Below are 19,109 nucleotides of genomic sequence, written 5' to 3'. Positions count from 1 at the left end.
GCACCAAGGCTGCATCTCCAACCCCAATCCCCCCAAAGGCCAGTAGGCTGGGGGGTGGACAAGAGGTTTTGGAAGGGGATATAGCCGGGACAGCTGACCCAAACTGACCAAAGAGATATTCCATACCATATGATGTTGTGTTCAGCAATAAAAGCTGAGGGGGGGGGGGGGGCAGCATTTGTTATTAAGACATTTGTTTTCCAAAGCAACTGCTATGCGTACTGAGGCCCTACTTCCCAGGAAGTGGCTGGACATTGCCTGCTGATGGGAAACAGAGAATAAATCTTTTTGTTTTCCTTTGCTTCCATGCACGGCCTTTGCTTTTCTTTGTTAAACTGCCTTTATCTTGATCCACAAGTTTTTCATCTGATTTTCTCCTGTCCCTGTCCTGCTGAGGAGGGGAGCAATAGAGCGGCTTGGTGGGCACCTGGTGGCCAGCCAAGGTTAACCCACCACAGAGCGACAACAATTCAGGCACAGGGACGGGTCAGGTGACAGTGTCGTTGCTGTCCTGCAGGACACCCACCCACACACTCACCTTGAATATAAGCACTAAAGGCGGCTGTAGTGGCAGCACTCGGTGATGAAGGGGGTGCAGTGCAGAGGAAGGGGCTGAAATAACATTCAGATCCTCCTTCCACTGGGGAGCCAGAGCTCATTCAGCAAAGCAGCAGAAACTTTGCTTTTAATATTTCAGTTCATACTGAATATGCTCTAAAGTAGCTACTCAGCCACCACCGGTATTTAATATTTTATACCTTATATGGTATTTAAGGATGAAGAAGGTGGGGTTAATCAACTGAAACGGAGACACTCCCTAACCCCATACAAGTGCTGGGGAGGTGGGGTTGCTCAAACTCCTGTGATGTGCCCAGGGATTTTTCCCTAGGAGGTATTCCTGAGAAGATAGTAAAGGAGAGAGAGGGAGACTCCTATTGCTCAAAAAACTTCTCTCTCATCCCGGTTTCTCAGACTATAGTTCACTTGATCACTTCACACTAATTGTACTACAACTACCAGAGAGGTAGGAAATATCCTGCAGTGAACCTGGCCAGAGTTATTTACTCAGCTTCCTGCCAATTGCAGGCAAAATGGCTTTCGGAGTACAGCAAGAAGATTAAAAGATATATATGCCCTTGCTCATGTGGCCCATTCAGTGGCCCACACCAGCAAAGGAGGGATGATTCCAGCTATACGACAGGATTAGTTTGCTCCAAATTTTTCTTATGCATGTATTTTTCAGTTATTTGTCTATTCTCAACATTATTTTGGAATGGAGTGAGAGCAATGGAATGCTCTAGTGAAGTAACTGAGCTAATGACTACATCATTAAAATGTTGGTATATCTGAAGATACAGCTAATACTGAGAAAGAAAAATTAAAGAATTTTAAATGTATTAATGAAATGTTTAAGGACTTTCCACATGCAGCTGAAAGAAGCTTTGCCAGAATCTTCCACTGAAATCTGTCACCCCTTGAAACCAGGAGACTGGGTCTGCATTAAGGTATACCAGTGAAAATATACACTTCAGCTGTGCTGGAAGGGACCTTATCAGGTACTGGTAATTAGTAATACTGCAGTAAAGTGTAAGGGCCTGCTCAACTGGATCCGTGCTTTCCAGTGTGAGAGAGTCGCACCTCCTTCAGACGCGATGCAGAGTTTATTACCTGTCATAGCAGAGCTGAATGATCTGGATGAACTTCCCTTGATCAAATGTCAACAGAAGAACAGACTACAACCCTGCAAATAGTCTTTGATGACCCTACTGATATCACCAGAACCTGTTGATTGTTTTTGGAAATTGTAGCTTTGTTTGCTCTGGGATTTTGCATTTGGGTTTATATTATTACCGGTCACATACTGTGGGAAAATAACGGAAGATTAGTGAGGAGGATTGTAAACACACTCAAGTGACTTGCAGCTGGGGTGTAGAAAAACACATATATCACACTAATCATTGTTTAGTCTTGTGTGTTGGACAAGTAGAACATCTGTGTTTAGATAACATAGGCCTGTGATAGACTCGCTTGAGATTCCTGCCCTGCTGTGGTGTGGGAAAGATCAAAGCACAGTGGTAAACTATGGCTGCGTGGATCCTTGAAATACAGGCAAAACCAGCGGGTTCGGTGATCCTCTAGCAAGGACTGAGCTCCGCAGTGCCTGCGTCCCTGCTTGTGTGCCTCTGCCCGGGTGCTGCTTTGGGGATCTCCCATTTGGCGTGGTAACAAAAATAAATTTACTCTGCATTTCATCTGTGGTTTTGTGGTTGTTCCTGCATCCTGCCTGTGCCGGCTCACACATATACTAACATATAAGAATTGTTATATGACAAGACCTTAGGGAATGAAGGATTATGAGGGGTATGTGGCTCTAAGGCCCAGAAGATAACGCCTGTTAATTGAACTGGCACTTGTACATTAGGATGGGTTTTTCCCTGGCATCTCAATTCCAGACTGGGAAGATGGGCGCAACTTGCCCCAATATACCAAACAAAGTACAAGTGCTCTGTGCAAAATCCACTTGTTATTCAATAAACTGGATTCCATCATTTTGCACAAACATTCCTCCCCGGCTAGGAGTATCAGAATTAGAAAGGGCTATTGCAAATATATCTGCTGTAATAGAAAAGATGGTTAACACTATTTCAGCCTTACAATTAGAGGTAAAACAAGCATCTCGGGTAGTCCTGCAAAACATAATGGCATTAGATTATGTGCTTGTTGCTCAAGGAAGATACATGTGTATTAGTTAACACTACTTGCTGTACATATGCAGACCAAGATCAGAGAATAGAAATGGACATGCATAAAATTCGAGGTAAACTTCAGATATTGCATGCAATACCTGGAGAAAATAAACCCACACTTTTTGACTGGTGGGGATGGCTTCCAGACATGGAAGGATGGTTAGGAAAAACTGCTTAAGACAGCATTGAAATATATTTTGTTGGGATTATTAACTTTGGTGGTTGTGTATGCATTGGTTCAGTTGATCTTCTGTTGTAGCAAATTGGTATGTAAAAGGATAGAATGAGGCATAACTCAAGCAGAGGCCAGAACAATGATGCTGAATATATTAGAAGATAAGGAAGAAGAAAAGGGAGAAGTGCTTGGACTCATAACTATAAATAATTATAAAATCTAGAGGCAAGAACGGATAATGGGACAGCACGGCCCACGTGGTGATTGATCTTGGGCTCTCAGGAGTTGTGAGCAGGGTGTCTGTGGCCCTCCTACCATACTCTAGATCTTTAAGAGAAAAATGGTGTGAAACTATAAGTCTCAAAAAGTCTCATAAGCCTTTGCAGGCCTCAGTAGTTTAAAAAAAAAAAGGATTTGCAGCTAATGGTCTTGCTAGTCAGCACAATTTACTTCTCTGTAAGAGGATGTACTGTCTAGAGCCTCCTTATCTGAAGATACCTGAAAATGGTCTGTTAACAAATGAAGATGGGAGCAAAGGAAATAACCTGAAGTAAGGCAAAAAAAGTTTTTGGAAACAGAAATAGATAACAAGAAGCATAAGGAGGAATTTGAAAGACTTGCAGTGATGAATGTGTGTGCATAATAACTACTATGAAAGGGGGGAACGAAGGGGAAATTCAAATTGTAACTGCTCAGCAGTGGTAGTTTGTGACCAAGGAATGATCTGGCATGGAGGGCAAGAAGGCCTAACTGCAGAAGAGGTTAAACTGGTTGGAAGCAGGAATGCCAGAGAAAGAACAACTCCCTGTAAGGGAGCGAAGTTTGCTGAAGAGATAACAAATGGTAATTCAGAATCGATTGGCCTTAGATTATGTGTTAGCAACACAAGGAGGAGTTTGTGCTTTAGTTAATGCTAGCTGTTCTTTTTATGTTAAACAACATCAAAGGATTGAAACAGATATGGAAGAGATAAAAGACTCATATGAAAATATTGCATGATATTGGAAAAGAAGCACCCCTCAGTATGTTTGGATGGGTAACCTCATAGTTTCCCAACCTTTCCCTCTGGGTCCAAAAGCTCTTAACTATATTGGTTGTAATTTTACTTGCTTTTGCTGTAATTTATATCCTTCTGCATTGCTGTCTTCCTCTCTGTTCTAGATTGTCCTCAAAGATCACCTACTGAGTGACTTACTTAGTCAAATCTGACCCTGATGGTCAAAAGAAAAGGGGGGGCTGTGAAGAAAAATACAAACTTAGGCCATTCAATAGGATGAACTTTACCCTAGTTTCGGTGAAGTTTCTATGAACTCGAGGATGGAAGACATTGAAGCATGAAAGCTCAGCTAGTTACAATGACCTTGCCTGATAACAAACCCATGGAAACCTGTTCTGAGCATGCAGCAGACAAAGGACAAAAACCAGCCCAGACCACTGTCTCTGATCACACAGCCACGCGGAGGAAACCCCACCGTGCACGTGAACATTAAGGACTGACTGGCCGACTATAGATAAGCCTAGGATTGTAATTGGGCAATAGCCCACTGTATTTGGTCTGGCTGAGATGGAGTTAATTCTCCCCATAGCAGCCCTCGTAGTGCTGTGCTCTGTATTGGTAGCTAGAAAGGTGCACACCAGAGTTTTGGCTACCGCTGAGCAGTGCTCGCACAGCATCAAGGCTGTCTCTCCAACATTCCCCCCCCTCACCAGCAGGCTGGGGGTGGGCAAGATCATGGGAGGGGACATAGCCAGGACAGCTGACCCAAAGTGACCAAAGGGATATTCCATATCATATGACGTCAGCTCAGCAATAAAAGCTGAGTAAAAGGAGGAGGAAGTGGGGGGCATTTGTTATTTACGTTTGTCTTTCGGAGCAACCACTACGTGTACTGAAGCCCTGCTTCCCGTGAAGTGGCCAGACATTGCCTGCTGATGGGAAGTAGAGAATAAAATAATTTGTTTTCCTTTGCTTTCGCGCGCAACCTTTGCTTTTGCTTTATGAAATTGTCCTTATCTCCACCCACGAGCCTTTTGTTATATTTCCTCTCCCCGTCCAGCTGAGGAGGGGGAGTGATAGAGCGGCTTTGGTGGGCACCTGGCGCCCAGCCAGGGTCAACCCACTACACCCACCTGTATATTCTATATAACCTGTGTGTTACTTATGATTAGGGTCCCTCAGAACTAGGCTGGGGCACCACATGCGCATCGCAGTAAAGAATTACCTTTTGTAATTCTATACTTAAGGGTGTCCACGTCTCCTTCCTTGGTTGGCAATAAAGAATCCCATGACATATAACTTCTTAACACAGATGCTAGATGGGCCAACTAGGGATGACAGTCTCCTGTATCTGCTACTCATGAACAAGGATGAACTAGTCAGATATGTGACAACCTGTATTGGGTCTGGCTGAGATGGAGTTAATACTCCCCATAGCAGCCCTCGTAGCGCTGTGCTCTGCATCAGTAGCTAGAAAGGTGTTGATAACATACCAGTGTTTTGGCTACTGCTGAGCAGTGCTGGCACAGCATCAAGGCTGTCTCTCTGTCGTGGTTTAACCCCAGCCAGCAACTAAACACCACGCAGCCGCTCACTCACTCCCCCCCACCCAGTGGGATGGGGGAGAAAATCGGGAAAAGAAGCAAAACCCGTGGGTTGAGATAAGAATGGTTTAATAGAACAGAAAAGAAGAAACTAATAATGATAATGATAACACTAATAAAATGACAACAGTAATAATGAAAGGATTGGAATGTACGAATGATGCGCAGTGCAATTGCTCACCACCCGCCGACCGACACCCAGCTAGTCCCCCGAGCCACGATTCCCCGCCCCTACTTCCCAGTTCCTATACTAGATGAGACGTCACATGGTATGGAATACCCCGCTGGCCACTTTGGGTCAGCTGCCCTGGCTGTGTCCCCTCCCAACTTCTTGTGCCCCTCCAGCTTTCTCGCTGGCTGGGCATGAGAAGCTGAAAAATCCTTGACTTTAGACTAAACACTACTGAGCAACAACTGAAAACATCAGTGTTATCAATATTCTTCGCATACTGAACTCAAAACATAGCACTGTACCAGCTACTAGGAAGACAGTTAACTCTATCCCAGCTGAAACCAGGACACTCTCCAACATTTTTGTCCCCCCCTCAATGGCAGGCTGGGGAAGATCTTGGGAGGGGACATAACCAGGACAGCTGACCTAAACTAACCAAACAGATATTCCATACCATATGACGTCAGCTCAGCTATAAAAGCTAAGTAAAGGGAGATGGAAGGGGGGGCATTTTTGTCTTCCGGAGCAACCACTACGCATACTGAAGCCCTGCTTCCCAGGAAGTGGCTAGACATCGCCTGCTGATGGGAAGTAGAGAATAACATCATTTGTTTTTCTTTGCTGTCGCATGCGACCTTTGCTTTCACTTCATTAAACTGTCCTTATCTTGACCCACGAGCCTTTTGTTATATTTTCTCCCCCCTGTCCAGCTGAGAAGGGGGAGTGATAGAGCGGCTTTGGTGGGCACCTGGCACCCAGCCAGGGTCAACCCACCACAGTCCTTTTTGGCGCCCAACGTGGGGCACGACAACGGCAGTTTTGCATTAAGCGTGCCATAGCTAGTTATTAAGTGGCAAGCTCCTGTGCAGGTCACGGAGCTTGTTGGCTGCTTGCTTATATCTATCTTGCTGAGTTTGGGAACATGGTAACGCAAATAATGGCTGTGTGCTTTGCCCTGGCACTGATGGCTTTGTTGTGCTGCGGGAGCTATCTTGCGGGGAGAATGAAGGAACTCGGGAACATGCTAATACAAACAATGGCTATGTGATTTGTCCTGGCACTGATGGCTTTGTTGTGCTGCGGGAGCTATCTTGTGGAGGAGATGAGGGAACACATCTCCCTCTCCCTACCGGGCATTGATGTGAATGGTTTTATTATGCAGGCTCCCGAGGTCCTTGTTCACCCTTATGTGAGCTGTTCAATACTAATAATTAATATTGGTGGTATATTATGGGTATTGTGGAATCTGGTCTTGTCCTGGTATAAGAGAAGACAAGTTTCGGGTGAGGCAATACTAAAATGTGCCCTCAAGCGACCGGTCCCTGGGTGGCAGAGTATATGGAAGGATTTGGGCAGATTCCTAGGACGGTTATCACCTCCCATAATCTGGGACTTTACACCCGAACAGGCAAGCAACCCTGGCAAACTGACGCGCCACCTGATAGAAGGGTGCCTTGCCTATCCCAATGAAAACTAGCAGCTTCTCGCACTGTACTGGGGCCTGGCCTATGCCTACCAAGCCATAGTTCAACACTCCCAGAGGACCACGGTTGAGGCAGGGACCCAGACTGCATCTGAGGACACCATGCTCGAGGCAGGGACCCAAACAACAACAACAACTACAGTAATTGCCCCAATAGTGAAAAAGAAACAGTGGACAAGGAGATCAACAGGTCCATACCATCGATTAGTGAGGGAAGAAGAAGAAGAGGAAAGATTTAATCTAGAAGCTGGTCCTTCAACAAAGAAATTGGTGGAAGGAGTGGGAGAACTTAAACAGGAAGCGGAAACTACCCGGTCCCTGACCTCCTCAGAACTTCGGGACTTGCGGAAAGACTACAGCCGCCAGCCAGGTGAGCAGATTGCTGCCTGGCTGCTCCGATGCTGGGATAACGGGGCCGACAGTCAGCAACTGGAAGGCAAGGAAGCCCAACAGCTGGGATCCCTCGCTAGAAACCGGGGAATTGAAAGAGGAATTGGAAAAGAGGCAGCAATTTGCAGTCTCTGGAGCCGGCTCCTCTCAAGTGTGAGGGCAAGATATCCATTCAAGGAAGATCTTGTGAACCCCTCAGGAAAGTGGACTACCGCAGATGAAGGCATCCAGTACCTGAGAGAGTTAGCAGTGCTGGAAGTCATCTACAGTGATCTAGATGATGAGGAGGTCTCCAAAGATCCAGAGGATGTCCTGTGCACACGGGCCATGTGGAGAAAGGTGATTCAAGGTGCCCCAGCATCGTATTCTAACAGCTTGGCAGCAATGTATTGCCCAGATATGGAAACACCAACTGTGGAGAAAGTGTCGTCTTGGCTCCAAAACTTTGAAGAAAATCTCTGTGTCTCCTCATCCCTACAGGACAGTGCCTTGGCTCTTAGGGACGCTCCAAGAAATCAGTCCTCTCCTGCCCCGGTCAGAGGGAAAGGGAGCCCAAGGTGTATGCCACGTGGTACACTGGTTCTTCCTGTGTGACCAAGGGGAGGACATGAGGAAGTGGGATGGTGAACCCACCTTTAAGCTGGAAGCCCGTGTACGTGAACTGAGAGGGAAGACAGCTGTTAAGAAGGGGTCACCCAAGAAGAAGGCTGTCAGTGTCGTTGCTGTAGAGGCCCAAGAAAGCAATCAGCGATCCTCCAGGCATAGAAGAACTGAAACCACCTCCCTTGATTCTGGTGAGGGGACTTCTGGTCTGGCACCGCAAGGGTCAGACAGTGAATACTCTGATGAAGAACAGCAATAGAGGGTCCCTGCCTTCGGCCAGGAGGAGGAAAGGGATGACCGGATATACTGGACTGTGTGGATTCGATGGCCTGGCACATCAGACCCACAGAAGTATAAGGCTTTGGTAGACACTGGTGCACAGTGTACGCTGGTGCCATCAGGGTACAGGGGCACAGAACCCATCTGGATCTCTGGAGTGACCGGGGGATGCCAAGAACTGACTATATTGGAGGCTGAGGTGAGCTTGACAGGGGACAAGTGGGAAAAGCACCCCATTGTGACCGGCCCAGAGGCCCCTTGTATCCTTGGCATAGACTACCTCAAGAGAGGGTACTTGAAGGACCCAAAGGGGTACCGATGGGCTTTTGGTGTAGCCACTGTGAACGCAGAGAAGATCAAACAGCTATCTACCCTGCCTGGCCTCTCGGAAGATCCCTTCATTGTGGGATTGCTGCGAGTTGAAGAACAGCAGGTGCCAATCGCTACCAGGACGGTGCACTGGCGGCAATATCGCACAAACCGAGACTCCCTGGCTCCCATCCACGAGCTGATTCATCAACTAGAGAGCCAAGGAGTCATCAGCAAGACTCATTCACCTTTTAATAGTCCTATATGGCCAGTGCAAAAGTCTGATGGAGGGTGGAGGTTAACAGTAGATTATCGCGGCCTGAATGAAGTGACACCGCCACTGAGTGCTGCTGTACCAGACATGTTAGAGCTCCAATATGAACTGGCTTCAAAGGCAGCCACGTGGTATGCTACAATTGATATTGCCAATGCGTTTTTCTCCATTCCTTTGGCAGCAGAGTGCAGGCCACAGTTTGCTTTCATGTGGAGATGTGTCCAATACACCTGGAATCGACTGCCCCAGGGGTGGAAGTGCAGCCCTACCATTTGCCATGGACTAATCCAAACGGCACTGGAACAAGGCGATGCCCCTGAACATTTACAATACATAGATGACATCATCGTGTGGGGCAACGAGGCAGAAGAAGTGTTTGAGAAGGGAAAAAGAATAATTCAGATTCTTCTGAAAGCTGGTTTCGCCATAAAGAAAAGCAAGGTCAAGGGACCTGCACAGGAGATTCAGATCTTGGGAATAAAATGGCTGGATGGACGCCTTCATGTGCCTATGGATGTGGTTAACAAGATAGCAACTATGTCTCCACCAGCTAACAAGAAAGAAACACAAGCTTTCCTAGGCCTTGTGGGGTTCTGGAGAATGCATATTCCAGGTTATAGTCAGCTTGTGAGCCCTCTCTATCGAGTAACGTGGAAAAAGAACTATTTTGAATGGGGGCCTGAACAACAACAAGCCTTTGAGCATATCAGACAGGAAATAGCTCATGCAGTAGCTCTTGGGCCCGTCCGGACAGGACCAGATGTGCAAAATGTACTCTACACTGCAGCTGGGGAGCATGGTCTCAGCTGGAGCCTCTGGCAGAAAACACCAGGAGAAACCCAAGGTCGACCATTAGGGTTTTGGAGCCGGGGGTACCGAGGATCAGAAGCCCACTACACCCCGACTGAAAAAGAGATACTAGCAGCATATGAGGGGGTTCGAGCCGCTTCAGAAGTTGTTGGTACAGAAGCATATCTCCTCTTGGCACCACGATTGCCTGTGCTACACTGGATGTTCAAAGGAAACATCCCCTCTACACATCATGCAACCAGCGCTACATGGAGTAAGTGGATAGCATTGATCACGCAACGAGCTCGACTGGGGAAATCTAACCGCCCAGGAATTCTGGAAGAGATCATGGACTGGCCAGAAGGCAGAGATTTTGGAGCATCACCTGAGGAGGTGGCTCGCGCCCAAGAGGCACCACCATATAATGAGTTATCAGAAGACGAAAGGCGTTATGCTTTGTTTACTGATGGATCCTGTCGTGTGTTAGGGAACCATCGGAAGTGGAAAGCTGCTGCGTGGAGTCCCACACAACAAGTCCTTGAGGCCACTGAAGGAGAAGGCGAGTCAAGTCAGTTTGCAGAAGTGAAAGCCATCCAACTAGCCCTAGGGATTGCTGAATGTGAAAAGTGGCCGGTACTCTACCTCTATACCGACTCCTGGATGGTGGCTAATGCCCTATGGGGGTGGCTACAGCAGTGGAAGAAGACCAATTGGCAACGCAGGGGTAAACCAATCTGGGCAGCAGCATTGTGGCAGGACATTGCTGCCCGTGTAGAACACATGACTCTAAAGGTACGTCATGTAGATGCTCACATGCCCAAAAGCCGTGCCACTGAAGAACATCAAAATAATGAACAGGTAGACAAGGCTGCCAAAATAGAAGTAGCTCAGGTGGACCTGGACTGGGAGCGTAAGGGTGAGCTATTTGTAGCTCGATGGGCCCACGAAGCATCGGGACATTTAGGAAGAGATGCAACATATAGATGGGCTCGTGATCGAGGGGTGGACCTGACCATGGAGGCCATCACACAGGTCACTCATGAATGTGAAACATGTGCTGCAATCAAACGAGCCACCAGAGTAAAGTCTCCCTGGAACAGAGGGCAGTGGCTGGGCTTTCGATATGGCGAGGCCTGGCAAATTGACTACATCGGACCACTGCCACGAACACGCCAAGGCAAGCGCTACATACTCACGATGGTGGAAGCAACTACTGGTTGGCTAGAAACATATCCTGTAAACCATGCCACTGCCCGAAACACCATCTTAGGCCTCAAAAGGCAAATTCTATGGCGACACGGTACCCCAGAAAGAATTGAATCAGACAATGGGACTCATTTCCGAAATAACCTCATAAGCTCCTGGGCAAAGAAACACGGCATCGAGTGGGTGTACCACATACCCTATCACCCGCAAGCATCTGGAAAAATTGAGAGATATAATGGACTGTTGAAGACTATGTTGAGAGCGCTAGGCAATTGGACATGGAAGCATTGGGATACAAATTTAGCAGAAGCCACTTGGCTGGTTAACACCAGAGGATCTGCTAACCATCCTGGTCCTGTCCAAACAAAACCCCTACATACTGTGGGAGGAGATAAGGTCCCCATAGTGCACATGGGGAAGTGGCTGGGGAAGGCAGTGTGGATTTCTCCTCCCATGGGAAAAGGCAAACCCATTCATGGGATTGTCTTTGCTCAGGGACCTGGGTGTACTTGGTGGGTAATGCGGAAGGATGGGGAGACCCAGTGTGTGCCTCAAGGACATTTAACCTTAAGGGAAAAATAATCTGTGATGTGAGTTGTATGTTGTAGGAAGTAATGTAGCAGGAATGACCTGAACTGCAGAGGAGTGAACTTCGCAAGGAACCAGACAAGTGCATCGGTGACCCAAACCAAGGCGGTGTTGGTGCCCAACGATCGAACATACTGCTTCTCCTGTCCTGACCACTCATCTTGACGGATGGGGCCCAAGTCATAACCTGTGTGTGAACATCTGGAGGAGTGGAAGAAGCCCATGGAATATCTATCTCTTAAAGGACAGGGGATAGTAATTAATAAGAATGTATAAATCTGTATGTTGGGTATAAAAGTGGTTTAAGTATGTAGTTTCAGTTGTAAGTGTTGGTAAGAAGGGATTTCAGTAGAGAGAATTAAATACAGTGGCATGGTTAGAAGGTATCTGTATTAAATTATGTGGGACTTGAGCATGACGCAAATGGTATGGAATAAGGGGTGGAGATTGTATTGGGTCTGGCTGAGATGGAGTTAATACTCCCCATAGCAGCCCTCGTAGCGCTGTGCTCTGCATCAGTAGCTAGAAAGGTGTTGATAACACACCAGTGTTTTGGCTACTGCTGAGCAGTGCTTGCACAGCATCAAGGCTGTCTCGCCAACATTTTTGCCCCCCCTCAATGGCAGGCTGGGGAAGATCTTGGGAGGGGACATAACCAGGACAGCTGACCTAAACTAACCAAACAGATATTCCATACCATATGACGTCAGCTCAGCTATAAAAGCTAAGTAAAGGGAGATGGAAGGGGGGGCATTTTTGTCTTCCGGAGCAACCACTACACATACTGAAGCCCTGCTTCCCAGGAAGTGGCCAGACATTGCCTGCTGATGGGAAGTAGAGAATAACATAATTTGTTTTTCTTTGCTGTCGCACGCGACCTTTGCTTTCACTTTATTAAACTGTCCTTATCTTGACCCACGAGCCTTTTGTTATATTTTCTCCCCCCTGTCCAGCTGAGAAGGGGGAGTGATAGAGTGGCTTTGGTGGGCACCTGGCACCCAGCCAGGGTCAACCCACCACACAACCAATGAAACCCTTGACTACAGCAACCAAGAAACAGTGGAGCTCAAGATCCTGAGGGGACTGAGGAAGGAAAGTAGCAGAGAATAGACCTTGCATTTCAGGAGAGCAGACTGGCTTATTCAGGGGACTGGTGAGTGGGATCCTGTGGGAAGGCAACTGTGAAGGGCAAAGGAAATCCAGAGAGCTGGCAGGGCTTCAAGGGCAAGCTCCTCCAAGCACAAGAACAGGCTATTCAGATCCTCATGGAAATGAGTAGCTATATCAGGGATCCATCTTGGCTAAGCAGGGAACTCATGACTGAGCTTCATTGCAAAAAGGGATGTATACAGGAGGTAGAAGCAAGGACAAACTACAAAGGCAAAATATAGAAACATTGCCTGGACGTGCAGGGATAGTGTTAGGAAAGCCAAAGCTCAGCTAGAGTTGAAACTGGCAAGGGATGTCAAGGGTGAAAACAAGAGCATCTACTTCTACATTAACGGGAAAACAATAACCAGGGGAAATTTGGGCTCTCTACTGCATGGGGTAGGAAATTTAACAGTGGAGACACAAATAAGTCTGAGTTACTGTAGTGGTCTTATCTGGAAGACTACTGTACATCAAGGACTTAATGATCCACATAACAGTTGACCTGACTAGATGCAGACCTGTACTGTGCTGCACATATCACGTGGCTGCAGGATAAACTTAGCCTTGTAATTGTAACTGTATTGGGTTTACATGGCAAGGTATTGGTAGCGGGGTGGGGGGCTGCAGGGGTGGCCTCTGTGAGAGGAGACCAGGGGCTGCCCCTGTGCCAGACACAGCCAGTCCCAGCCGGCTCCATAATGGACCCACTGCTGGCCAAAGCTGAGTCAATCAGCAAAGCTGGTAACACCTCTGTGAAAACATATTTAAGAAAGGGTAAAATGCTACGTGGCAGTGAGAGAGAGGAGAGAGGAAAAAGTGTGAGTCACCAAGGTTGGTTAAAAAGGAGGGGGAGGAGGTGTTCCAAGACCCGGTGCAGATATTCCCCTGCAGCCTGTGGACAGGACCACGGTGGAGCAGTTCTCAAAGGACTGTAGCCTGTGGGAAGGACCCACACTGGAGCAGGGAAAAAGTGAGGGTGAAGGAGTGGCAGAGAGGAACTGTTATGGACTGACCACAACTCTCCATTCCCCATCCCCCCTGCGCTATTGGCAGGGGGAGGAGGTTGAAAAGCAGGAATGAAGGAGTGAAATTTAGCCCTGGAAGAAGAGGGGGTGGGGGGAAGGTGTTTTAGTTTTTGTCTTTGTTTCTCACTATCCAAATCTATTTTCATTGGCAATAAATTATTTTCCCCAGGTCAAATTTGTTTTGCCCGTGACGGTAACTGGTAAGTGATCTCCCTGTCTTTATCTCGCCCCATGAGTTTTTTCATCATAATTTCTCCCCCGTCTGGTTGAGGAAGGGGAGTGAGAGAGTAGATGGGTGGGCATCTGGCAGCTGGCCAAGGTCAACCCACCAGAGTAACAGAGAAGTCTGTAGGCAGCTAGTGGCATGTCCTTGTCATTATCTTGAAGTGAAGCATCCTTTTGCTGGATGAGCAAAGCGCAGTAGTGATCGAACCAGGACTGACTTCAGCTTGCAACAATCCAACACTACACACCATCCTCCCACTGCACCCAATGTCTCCCGCCCGCCACACCACACCAATGCCCAATCCTGCTCTGCTGACTGAGCAGACTTTGTACCATCCCTCCTGCCTAGAAAGACTGTTATGACAGATGGAGCCCAAAGTCATGGACTGAATTAACTCAACAGACATTTGATAGAGATGGCCCATAGACTGCAGGAATGATATCTGTGTGTATATATTAAAAGACAGGAAAAGTGGTGGTGATTAACGGGAAATGTATCGGGAAGTGTAGGATCTGGGCATGATGTAAATGGTATAGAATAAGGGGTGGATATTGTCCTGCTTTCAGCTGGGATAGAGTTAATTTTCTTCTTAGAAGCTGGTACAGTGTGTTTTGGATTTAGTGTGAGAATAATGTTGATAACACACTGATTTTTTAGTTGTTGCTAAGTAGTGCTTATCCTAAGTCAAGGATTTTTCAGTTTCCCATGCTCTGCCAGCGAGGAGGTGCACAAGAAGCTGGGAGGGAGCAAAGCCAGGACAGCTGACCCGAACTAGCCAAAGGGATATTCCATACCATAGAACGTCATGCTCAGTATATAAACTGGGGGAAGTTGGCTGGGAGGGGCGGATCGATGCTCGGGCATCGGTCAGCGGGTGGTGAGCAATTGCATTGTGCATCACTTGTCTTTCCTTGGGTCTAATTTCCCTGTTTGGTGGGGGTTTTTTGTTATATTCCTTTTCATTACAATTATTATTATTAATTATTATTATTATTGTTAGTGTTATATTTTATTTTACTTTAGTTATTAAATTGTTCTTATCTCAACCCACGAGGGTTAAACCATGACACCTGTTAATGTTTAAGAGGCATTTGGACAATGCCCTTAATATGCTTTAAGTTTTGGTCAGCCCTGAAGTGGTCAGGTAGTTGGACTAGATGATCGTTGTAGGTCCCTTCCAACTGGAATTATTCTATTCTGTTCTGTTCTGTTCTATTCTATTCTATAGATGGATTAATTTTAAGTTTGTCCTATAGTTGTAATTGTGGTGTAGCTGCATATCAGGGCTGTGTCTGTGTGCACACCTAGTGTGCTTAAGTCATTAGTTCCCTGGATGGTCCAGGAACTCCCTAGCTAGATTCTGCATATATGAGGTAATGTACTGATTTGACACAATAAACCAGCTTGAGGTGAGGTGATTGACTGAACTCCTAGCCACCTTCAGGACAAAGTATCTGACTAATTGGTGCAAGAGTTCTCCAGATGGGAATTTCAGACTGTCCTGAACACTCCCCCAGGCAGCTCCTGCTGTGCCTAGACCAATTTGTATGTTCGTATGTGCTGATTTACATCCTGGGTAGAGGATCTGGCCATCCCAGAGGCTCCACAATTGGTTCCTGCTGCAAAATTGATCAAAGTGTACATAATATTTTCAAATAATCAGTATAAACTGTTCTTGCAGATGCAGAAATGGTCACCAAGGTCAGTCTTTTGTACGTAGTTAAGATAGTTAGGATATGTTTTGTATGTAGTTTAAGAGAATCAATAGCAATGGATCATGCACATGATGGTGTGGTCACATAAAATCACAGGCCAGCTGGATTATAAAAATCCAGCTGAAGACACCATTCTAAGGACCCTTGCAATGGAGATTCCCATCGCCATCTAGAGAGCAATCAGCCATCCTGTTTGAGAGAATTGATTTCCCCATGCATGTGTTACCTTATGCAAAGATCTCAATAAATTAGGGATTTGGTGATTTTTTTTTTTTTAACATTGTGTGAATGTTTGTGCAAAACTTCTATAGGCCTTAATGGATTTCAGCTCAACCCCAAGACATGTCCTTTGGAGGGGGAATGACTTGTTTACTGGGTCTGGCTGGGATGGAGTTAATTATCTTCACAGAAATCTGTATGGTGCTATGTTCTGGATTTGTGACCAAGACAGTGTTGATAACACACCAATGTTTTAGCTATTGCTGAACAGTGCTTACACAGTGCCAAGGCTTTCCCCGTTTCTCATTCTGCCCCCTCAGTGAGTAGGTGAGGGAGGACAAGAGGCTGGGAGGGAAAGCAGCTGGGACAGCTGACCCGAACTGACCAATAGGATATTCCATACCATATGATGTCATGCTCAGCAATAAAACGGGGGGGGAGGAGGAGGGGCAAGTTTTGCAGGGGTTGCCGTTGGCTGAGATTGGCTAGACATTGGTTGGCTAGTGGTGAGCAATTGCTTTTGCATCGCTTGTTTTTCTTTGGTTTGGTTTGGTTTTCCTTTTACTTATTAAACTGTCTTTATCTCAACCCATGAGTTTTCTCACTTTTGACCTTCCAGTTCTCTCCCCCATCCAGCTGCAGGGGAGTGAACAAGTGGCTGTGTAGTGCTTAGCTGCCTACCAGGGTTAACTCACAGCAACTTGATAGAAGTCAAATCCCACAGACTACCTGTGACGGTCTGACAAATTATAGTCAGTCTCAAACATTCGTTAAAGAACTTTGGTGGAGAAAATGGCCTCTGTAAAAACGCTGGAGTTTTGTGAACAGGACAATGTGGCCAGAGGAGAGGGCCCCACGGAAGGTGGGACCGCGCTTCTCCAAAGCCACAATTCCTTATCTTAAGTGACCAGGAGAAGGAGCACAGCATATGCGCCTGGAGGAGGAGGCCCCACGGAGGATGGGACTGTGCTTCTATCTTAAGCGGTCATGCCAGCAGGGAAAAAGAGGCAACTCCGCAATGAACCCCCCCCCGCAAAGCTCACCGACCGATTCCAGAGAACCCTGGGAATGGGAACTGCGCATGTCAAGACCATCAACTAACACGCTATAAAAGAAGGGAGAACGAGTTCTCAGCGCGCGCCCTCCGGAACTGGATCTCTACGCTGACTGGACCAACGCTGGACCCAGGACTGGTGAAACCCTTTTCTTCTTTCTTTCTTTCTTTCTCTCTTTCTCTCTTTCTCTCTTTCTCTTTCTCTCTTTCTCTCTCTCCCTCTTTTCCTTCTCTCTTTTCCACAGTCCCTACACCTCATCCTTTTAAACATAAACCATTGACCAAGTCTGAGACTAGGAGTGGATCTAGCCGCCCCTGGGCTCCTCTTTGAGAAGGAGTCCAGAAAGCAAGGGGGTCTGCTCTGAACCTCGTGACTCAACGGGAGGGCTCTCCTTCTGACACAGTTTCATGTTCCTTTTTCCGTTTCTTTTTCTACACCTCCCTTCTCATCTCAAACAGCTGCTTAATGGCATGATGCAAGGTTCATATTGATAAGTTCATGTGTACTTGGGCAAGGTTAGCTAGGTTGAATAAATGTTGATTGTTGTTTGAACTCCCCTGGTGTCGTTTCACCTTAATTCTGACAAAGGAAATCCACGAACCTGAGTCGCTCCAACTTTGGGACATGACACTACCATAATCAGAGGAGAGGGATTTATAAAGGTATGAATCCTGGATTGCCCTTTAAATTTACATTCATGTCTTTAAGTACTGTTTAGACAACATACACATAGTTCCTTTCAACTGGAGTCCAGGAGCAATGCCCTCTCCTTTGTAACTCTTTGTTGCACTTCCATCAATGTGCAAATAAATCTTCATTAATACTGACTGGTATTTCATAGATTTAGAGAGGAGCTGCTTTGAAAAAAATTACACTACTGGGTTGTTAAAGCCCTTGAAAATTTCACCCCTTCCACTCAAGCACAAAGGAACCCCAAAGCTCATTGAAATGATTGGAAAACTGCTGGGATATTGTGGGGGGAGTGGGGGGAATTGGATCTAGTCCACAAAGAGAAACCCTTACAAATGTAGTTGAAAAATTCATTATTTATGTTTTCAGTAGGCTGTCTTGCAAGCCCATTTGATTTGGGAGCATGGTGGCTTTCATTTCTGCTCCTAGATTCCACTTTCCCATGAATGACTACACTTCTCCTGCTACCTCTATCCTTTCTGCCCCATACTGTCGTGTTTTCCAAACAGGACTGGTGCAGTAATTTCTTTCGTTCATAAAGCCAGTCTTTTCATCACAGAAGGCAATCAGGTTGATTAAGCATGATGGCCTCTTGGTAAATCCATGCTGGTTATTCCCAATTACCACCACCTGACTCATGTGCCTGGAAATGTGTTCCAAGAGGACATGTTTCATTATTTTCTCAGGGACTGAACTGAGGCTGGCTGACCTATAGTTCCCCAGATGTTCCTTTTTGAAGATGGGTAAAACATCTGCCTTTCTCCAGTCATTGGGAACTTTCCCCAGTCTCCACAACATTGTTGTGATGATCAAGAGCAGCTTTGAAATCAGTCTTCCTTGCTCCAGACTTCCCCTCTGGTCTTAGGGGCCTGGAATTCCTGAAGAGCAGTCCTGTTAAGGGTTGTTATAAGCAGCCACCACTTCCAGATGATCCAGAGCCTGGAGATTCCTCCTGCATGACCGCTGAAGCCTAGCCTGGAGACCTGGGAGTCTCTGTCCCAGGTTGATGGACACAGCTGCTGCTTTTCCATTTGTAGGTTCAACCAGTAGCAAAGCTGAGCATGTATCCCAGACACACACGCACACGCACGCACATACACACTGTAGTGTGTTAGTGTATTGATCCTGACTGGGAGACCGTTTTACATTTAGGAGTTAGTGATCCACGTAACAGTTAACCTGAGCAGGCACAGGCCTATGCTGCACTGTGCTGTACTTAAAGCTTGACTTTCAGGCCCGTGTTGTGCTGCACAAATCCCTTGGCCACAGGATGAGCTCAGCCAGCTCATTGTAACAGAGGAGCCTTGATACCAACGATTATATCATCTGCGTGGTCTTCCCTTTATCTAAAAGTGCAGCAAGAGGTTCTCATGAGAATAACCTTTAGGAATAGAGTTGTTTTCTTGCAAGG

General features: G+C 46.6%; 1 protein-coding gene across 2 annotated transcripts in view; it reads left to right on the top strand.

The window, feature by feature from the left end:
* LOC128136236 (zinc finger and BTB domain-containing protein 5-like) overlaps positions 1 to 18,386 on the top strand; it is a 450,489-nt gene extending 432,103 nt beyond the window's left edge. The window contains exon 3 of one of the 2 annotated variants that reach the window (XM_052775478.1): positions 18,269 to 18,386. The gene's annotated coding sequence lies outside the window, so the exon portion shown is untranslated. The remainder of the gene's footprint in view (positions 1 to 18,268) is intronic. The other variant, XM_052775479.1, reaches the window with a different exon arrangement.
* The last annotated feature ends 723 nt before the right edge of the window (positions 18,387 to 19,109 follow it).

This window comes from Harpia harpyja, chromosome W (genome assembly GCF_026419915.1).
Source record: "Harpia harpyja isolate bHarHar1 chromosome W, bHarHar1 primary haplotype, whole genome shotgun sequence".
Taxonomy (NCBI): Eukaryota; Metazoa; Chordata; class Aves; order Accipitriformes; family Accipitridae; genus Harpia; species Harpia harpyja.
This window is presented reverse-complemented; position numbering and strand designations above follow the sequence as displayed.